Below are 6715 nucleotides of genomic sequence, written 5' to 3'. Positions count from 1 at the left end.
TTCTTCTTTATAGAACTGTCTATTCAGGTCCTCTGCCCATTTATTAATTGGCTTATTTGCTTTTAGTTTGTTGAGGTGTGTGAGCTCTTTATATATTTTGGATGTCAACCTTTTATCGGATCTGTCATTTTCGAATATATTCTCCCATACTGTAGGATGCCTTTTTGTTCTATTGATGGTGTCCTTTGCTGTACAGAAGCTTTTCAGATTGATATAGTCCCACTTGTTGGTTTTTGCTTTTGTTTCCCTTGCCCGGGGAGATATGTTCATGAAGAAGTCACTCGTGTTTATGTCCAAGAGATTTTTGCCTATGTTTTTTTTTTGAGTTTTATGGTTTCATGACTTACATTCAGGTCTTTGATCCATTTTGAATTTACTTTTGTGTATGGGGTTAGACAGTGATCCAGTTTCATTCTCTTACATGTAGCTGTCCAGCTCTGCCAGCACCATCTGTTGAAGAGACTGTCATTCCCCATTGTATGTCCATGGCTCCTTTATCGTATATTAATTGGCCATATATGTTTGGGTTAATGTTTGGAGTCTCTATTCTGTTCCATTGGTCTGTGGCTCTGTTCTTGTGCCAGTACCAAATTGTCTTGATTACTGTGGCTTTGTAGTAGAGCTTGAAGTTGGGGAGCGAGATCCCCCCACTTTATTCTTCCTTCTCTGGATTGCTTTGGCTATTCGGGGTCTTTGGTGTTTCCATATGAATTTTTGAACTATTTGTTCCAGTTCATTGAAGAATGCTGTTGGTAATTTGATAGGGATTACATTGAATCTGTATATTGCTTTGAGCGGTATGGCCATTTTGACGATATTAATTCTTCCTAGCCAAGAGCATGGGATGAGTTTCCATTTGTTAGTGTCATCTTTAATGTCTCGTGAGAGTGCTTATAGTTTTCAGGGTATAGGTCTTTCACTTCCTTGGTTAGGTTTATTCCTAGGTATTTTATTCTTTTTGATGCAATTGTAAATGAAATTGTTTTCCTGATTTCTCTTTCTATTAGTTCATTGTTAGTGTATAGGAAAGCCACAGATTTCTGTGTGTTAATTTTGTATCCTGCAACTTTGCTGAATTCTGATATTAGCTCTAGTAGTTTTGGAGTGGAGTCTTTAGGGTTTTTTATGTACAATATCATGTCATCTGCAAATAGTGACAATTTGACTTCTTCTTTACCAATCTGGATTCCTTGTATTTCTTTGTTTTGTCTAATTGCCATGGCTAGGACCTCCAGTACTACGTTGAATAACAATGGGGAGAGTGGGCATCTGTGTCTTGTTCCCGATCTCAGAGGAAAAGCTTTCAGCCTCTCACTGTTCATTATGATGTTAGCTGTGGGTTTATCATATATGGCCTTTATTATGTTGAGGTACTTGCACTCTATGCCCATTTTGTTGAGAGTTTATATCAGGAATGGATGTTGAGTTTTGTTGAATGCTTTTCCAGCACCTATGGAGATGATCATGTGGTTTTCGTCCTTCTTTTGGTTGATGTGGTGGATGATGTTGATGGATTTTTGAATGTTGTACCATCCTTGCATCCCTGAGGTGAATCCCACTGGGTCATGGTGTATGATCCTTTTGATGTATTTTTGAATTCGGTTTGCTAATATTTTGTTGAGTGTTTTGCATCTACATTAATCAGGGATATTGACCTGTAGTTTTCTTTTTTGGTGGGGTCTTTGCCTGGTTTTGGTATTAGGGTGATGTTGGCTTCATTGAATGAGTTTGGGAGTATTCCCTCCTCTTCTATTTTTTGGAAAACTTTAAGGAGAATGGGTTTTATATCTTCTCTGTATGTCTGATAAAATTCCAAGGTAAAGCCATCTGGACTGTGGGTTTTGTTCTTGGGTAGTTTTTTGATTTCTGCTTCAATGTCGTTGCTAGTAATTGCTCTGTTTAGATTTTCTGTTTCTTTCTGAGTCAGTCTTTTAAGGTTGTATTTTTCTAGGAAGTTGTCCATTTCTCCTAGGTTTTCCAGCTTCTTAGCATATAGGTTTTCATAGTATTCTCTAATAATTCTTTGTATTTCTGCTGGGTCCATAGTGATTTTTCCTTTCTCATTTCTGATTCTGTTGATGTGTGTTGACTCTTTTTTTCTCTTAGTAAGTCTGGCTAGAGGCTTATCTATTTTGTTAATTTTTTCGAAGAACCAGCTCTTGGTTTCATTGATTTTTTTCTATTGTTTTATTCTTCTCAATTTTATTTATTTCTTCTCTGATCTTTATTATGTCCCTCCGTCTGCTGACCTTAGGCCTCATTCATTCTTCTTTTTCCAATTTTGATAATTGTGACATTAGACTATTCATTTGGGATTGTTCTTCCTTCTTTAAATATGCTTGGATTGCTATATACTTTCCTCTTAAGACTGCTTTTGCAGCATCCCACAAAGTTGAGGCTTTGTGTTGTTGTCATTTTTTTCCATATATTGCTGGATCTCCATTTTAATTTGATCATTGATCCATTGATTATTTAGGAGCATGTTGTTAAGACTTCATGTGTTTCTGAGCCTTTTTGCTTTCTTTGTGCAATTTATTTCTAGTTTTATACCTTTGTGGTCTGAAAAGTTTGTTGGTAGGATTTCAATCTTTTGGAATTTACTGAGTTTCTTTTTGTGGCCTAGTATGTGGTCTATTCTGGAGAATGTTCCATGTGCACTTGAGAAGAATGTGTATCCTGTTCTTTTGGATGTAGAGTTCTATAGATGTCTATTAGGTCCATCTGTTCTAGTGTGTTGTTCAGTGCCTCTGTGTCCTTATTTATTTTCTGTGTGGTAGATCTGTCCTTTGAAGTGAGCGGTGTGTTAAAGTCTCCCAAAATGAGTGCATTGCATTCTATTTCCTCCTTTAATTATGTTAGTATTTGTTTCACATACATTGGTCCTCCTGTATTGGGTGCATATATATTTATAATGGTTATATTCTCTTGTTGGACTGAGCGATTTATCATTATGTAGTATGCTTCTTTATCTCTTGGTACTTTCTTTGTTTTGAAGTCTATTTTGTCTGATAATAGTATTGCAACACCAGCTTTTTTCTCTCTGTTGTTTGCATGAAATATCTTTTTTCCATCCCTTGACTTTTAAGCTGTGCATGTTTTTGGGTTTGTGGTGAGTCTATTATAAGCAGCATATAGATGGGTCTTGCTTTTTTATCCATTCTATTACTCTGTGTCTTTTGATTGGTGCATTTAGTCCATTTACATTTAGGGTGATTATTGAAAGATATGTACTTATTGCCATTGCAGGCTTTAGATTCGTGGTTACCAAAGGTTCAAGGTTAGCTTCTTTACTACCTTACTGTCTAACTTAACTTGCTTGCTGAGCTATTATAAACACAGTCCGACATTTATTTCTCTCCCTTCTTATTCCTCCTTCTCCATTCTTCATATGTTGAGTGTTTTGTTCTGTGCTCCTTTTAGGAGTGCTCCCATCTGGAGCAGTCCTTCTAAAATACCCTGTAGATGTGGTCTGTGGGAGGCAAATTTCCTCAACTTTTGCTTGTCTGGAAATTGTTTAATCCCTCCTTCATATTTAAATGATAATCGTGCTGGATACAGTATCCTTGGTTCAAGGCCCTTCTGTTTCATTGCATTGAATATATCATGCCATTCTCTTCTTGCCTGTAAGGTTTCTGTTGAGAAGTGTGATAATAGCGTGATGGGTTTTGCTTTGTAAGTGACCTTTTTTTTCTCTCTGGCTGCCTTTAATAGTCTGTCCTTGTCCTTGATCTTTGCCATTTTAAATATTGTGTGTCTTGGTGTTGTCCTCTTTGGGTCCCGTCTGGAGTTCTGTGTGCCTTTGTAGTCTGAGCAACTATTTCCTCCCCCAGTTTGGTGAAGTTCTCAGCAGTTATTTCTTCAAAGACACTTTCTATCCCTTTTTATCTCTCTTCTTCTTCTGGAACCCCTATAATGCAGATATTGTTCCTTTTGGATTGGTCACATAGTTCTCTTAATATTGTTTCATTCCTGGAGATCCTTTTATCTCTCTCTGCATCAGCCTCTATGTGTTCCTGTTCTCTGGTTTCTATTCCATCAATGGCCTCTTGCATCTTATCCATTCTGCTTATAAACCCTTCCAGAGATTCTTTCATTTCTGTAATCTCCCTCCGGATGTCATCCCTTCGCTCTTGTATATTTCTCTGCATCTCCGTCAGCATGTTTATGATTTTTATTTTGAATTCTTTTTCAGGAAGACTGGTTAGGTCTATCTCCTTCTCAGGGGTTGTGATTTTGGTCTGTGTCAAATTTTTCTGCCTTTTCATGGCGATAGAGATAGTTTGCGGACCTGGCACAAGAGATAGCTGGGAGAACGTCCCTTCTTGTTGGTTTATGGCCTCCTTTTCCTTGGAGAACAGCGACCTCTAGCGACTTGTGCCTGGCAGCTGTGCGCAGATGGGGCTACTGATTCCTGCCTGGTCGCTATGGAGTTTAGCTGTGCATTTGCTGTGGGCCTGGCCTGCTTTGGGCGGCTGCTCCAATATGGTGGAGACACGTTAGAGCTGAAATGGCCGGGAGGCTTTTTATCTCCATGAGGGGCCTCCGAGCTCCCTGCTGCCCAGGGGGTTAGAGTGCTCAGAGTTCCCCAGGATTCCCAGCTGCTGGGCTAAGTGTCCCGGGACGCTCTGTCAAGGTGTGGGGTCCCTTTCCCTTTAAGACTTTCAAAAAGCACTCGCTTTTCTTTGTCCCAGAGGCACCGGATGCAGGGATGCGCTCACAGGTCTTTCTCTCCTGTTTCGCTAGTTTCCAGCACCCCACGCATGCACTGTGTCTGTGCTCTGATGCAGATGGCTAGGGCTAGGTGTTTAGCAGTCCCGGGCTCCCTCTCCCTCCCCGCTTCTACTCCTCTCCTCCTGCTGGGAGCTGGGGTGAGGGGCGCTTGGTCCTGCTGGGCCGGGACTTGTATCTTACCCCCTTCACAAGGTGCTGGGTTGTCGCTGGTGTGGATGCGTTCTGGCTATTGTCCTTTGTCTTCTGGTCTCTCTTTTAGGAATAGTTGTATTTGTTGTATTTTCAAAAATATATGTGGTTTTGGGAGGAGATTTCTGCTGCTCTACTCATGCCGCTATCTTGGCTTCCTCTCGCCAAAATCTTTTATCCAAGGCTGCACATGGTACATGTTGAAACATTTGTTTAGTTGCATTTTCCTCAGACATGCTTCAGTTTAAATATCTTACTTCTTCTGTGGTTACTTGCCCTGTGTTCAGGACATGAGCTCTCACACATGGCAAGAGGACAACTCATGAGAATATTTTCTTCCTGGTAATCACATTTTATTCTTGGTATCCTCAAATCTATTACTACATCCATTTTATATACTGAGTGCCCACTAGGGGTAAGGAACTGTGCAATGACATACTAGAGAACTCTAAAGAAAATGGTGCTTTAACACTGAAACATTTGTAAATATTGTCTATAGAAAATGAAAAAAGCTTTCTAAGCTTTTTAAAGGAAACTCTGACCTTCTCCACACCATCCCAGCAAGAGAAAAACTTCTGAATGGTGAAACAGACTAAGTTTAATTGTCTGTTGGAATGTTCCAGATTTGGTTAAATACCTTCTCATTTAAAGACATTAAAAAAATCTATGAAATATGTAAGCAAGGGAAAGGGTGTAACTCCTTAAGCAGTCAGAAGAAAAACTTATACTTGAAAGCAATTTTAGAAAGGGAAGAGGAACATTATTTAGAAATTATTGTTTTCATGTTCTTAAGAATCAAAAAGAGAAGGCAGGACAACAGAGATAAACTGAAAATACGTTGATGAAATTTCTATAATATAAGAAAACAAACAGATGAAAATGAAATTGACTTTGAAGTTGCAGACAGAAAAGAATAAAGAACAGAAAAATCTTTTAAATAAATTTTAGTAAGAACTGACATCAGGAAAAGCAAGGCTATGAAAGAGGAAATACAAGAAAATAAGAAAAATAAGAGGAAAATATTTCTTTCACAAAAGGGAATCCCTAAAAATGCTATTAGCAGTTTTCTCTGCAGAAATCTTGCATTGCAGGAGAAATGGGATGATATACTCAAAGTGCTGAAAGAAAGAAACTGCCAACCAAAAATACTTTTCCAACTTAATTGTCCTTTCGAGAGAAATGGGAGATAAAGACTTCCCCTAGAAAAAGAAGCTGAGGTAGGTGATTGCTACTAGACGTGCTGTACAAGATAATGCTGAAAAGAGTTTATCCAACTGAAACAAAAGGTCACTGATTTGTAACATAAAAAATGAAAATATAGAACACACTGGTAAAGATAAGTATATAGTTTGATTCAGATTTATATCTGAATTTATTTTTACATAATGATGTGGTAACAAATTAAAGAACAAAAATATTAAAAATAGCTATAGGTAAAATAATGTGTTAATGGATACACAATATAAAAAGAGATAAATTGTGACATCAAAAACATAAATGGGAAATAAAATAGTAAAGTTTTGCATGTGGTTTAAGTTAGATTGTTATCAGCATAAACAGTTTTATTTATGATTTGTTATGTAGGACTCTTGGTAACCACAAAGTAAATATCTATAGTAGATTCAGAATATATGATAAAGAGAAGCGAATAAAGACATACCACTATAGAAAATCATCAATTGACAAAGGTAGGCAGCAAGAGAGGGAAAAAAGAACATGGGAACTACAAAACAGCCAGAAAACAATCAATAAGATGACATTAATAAGTCCTTACCTGTTGAAATTACTCTAAATG

This window comes from Manis pentadactyla, chromosome 4 (assembly GCF_030020395.1).
Source record: "Manis pentadactyla isolate mManPen7 chromosome 4, mManPen7.hap1, whole genome shotgun sequence".
NCBI lineage: Eukaryota > Metazoa > Chordata > Mammalia > Pholidota > Manidae > Manis > Manis pentadactyla.
Note: the sequence above shows the minus strand (reverse complement) of the source record.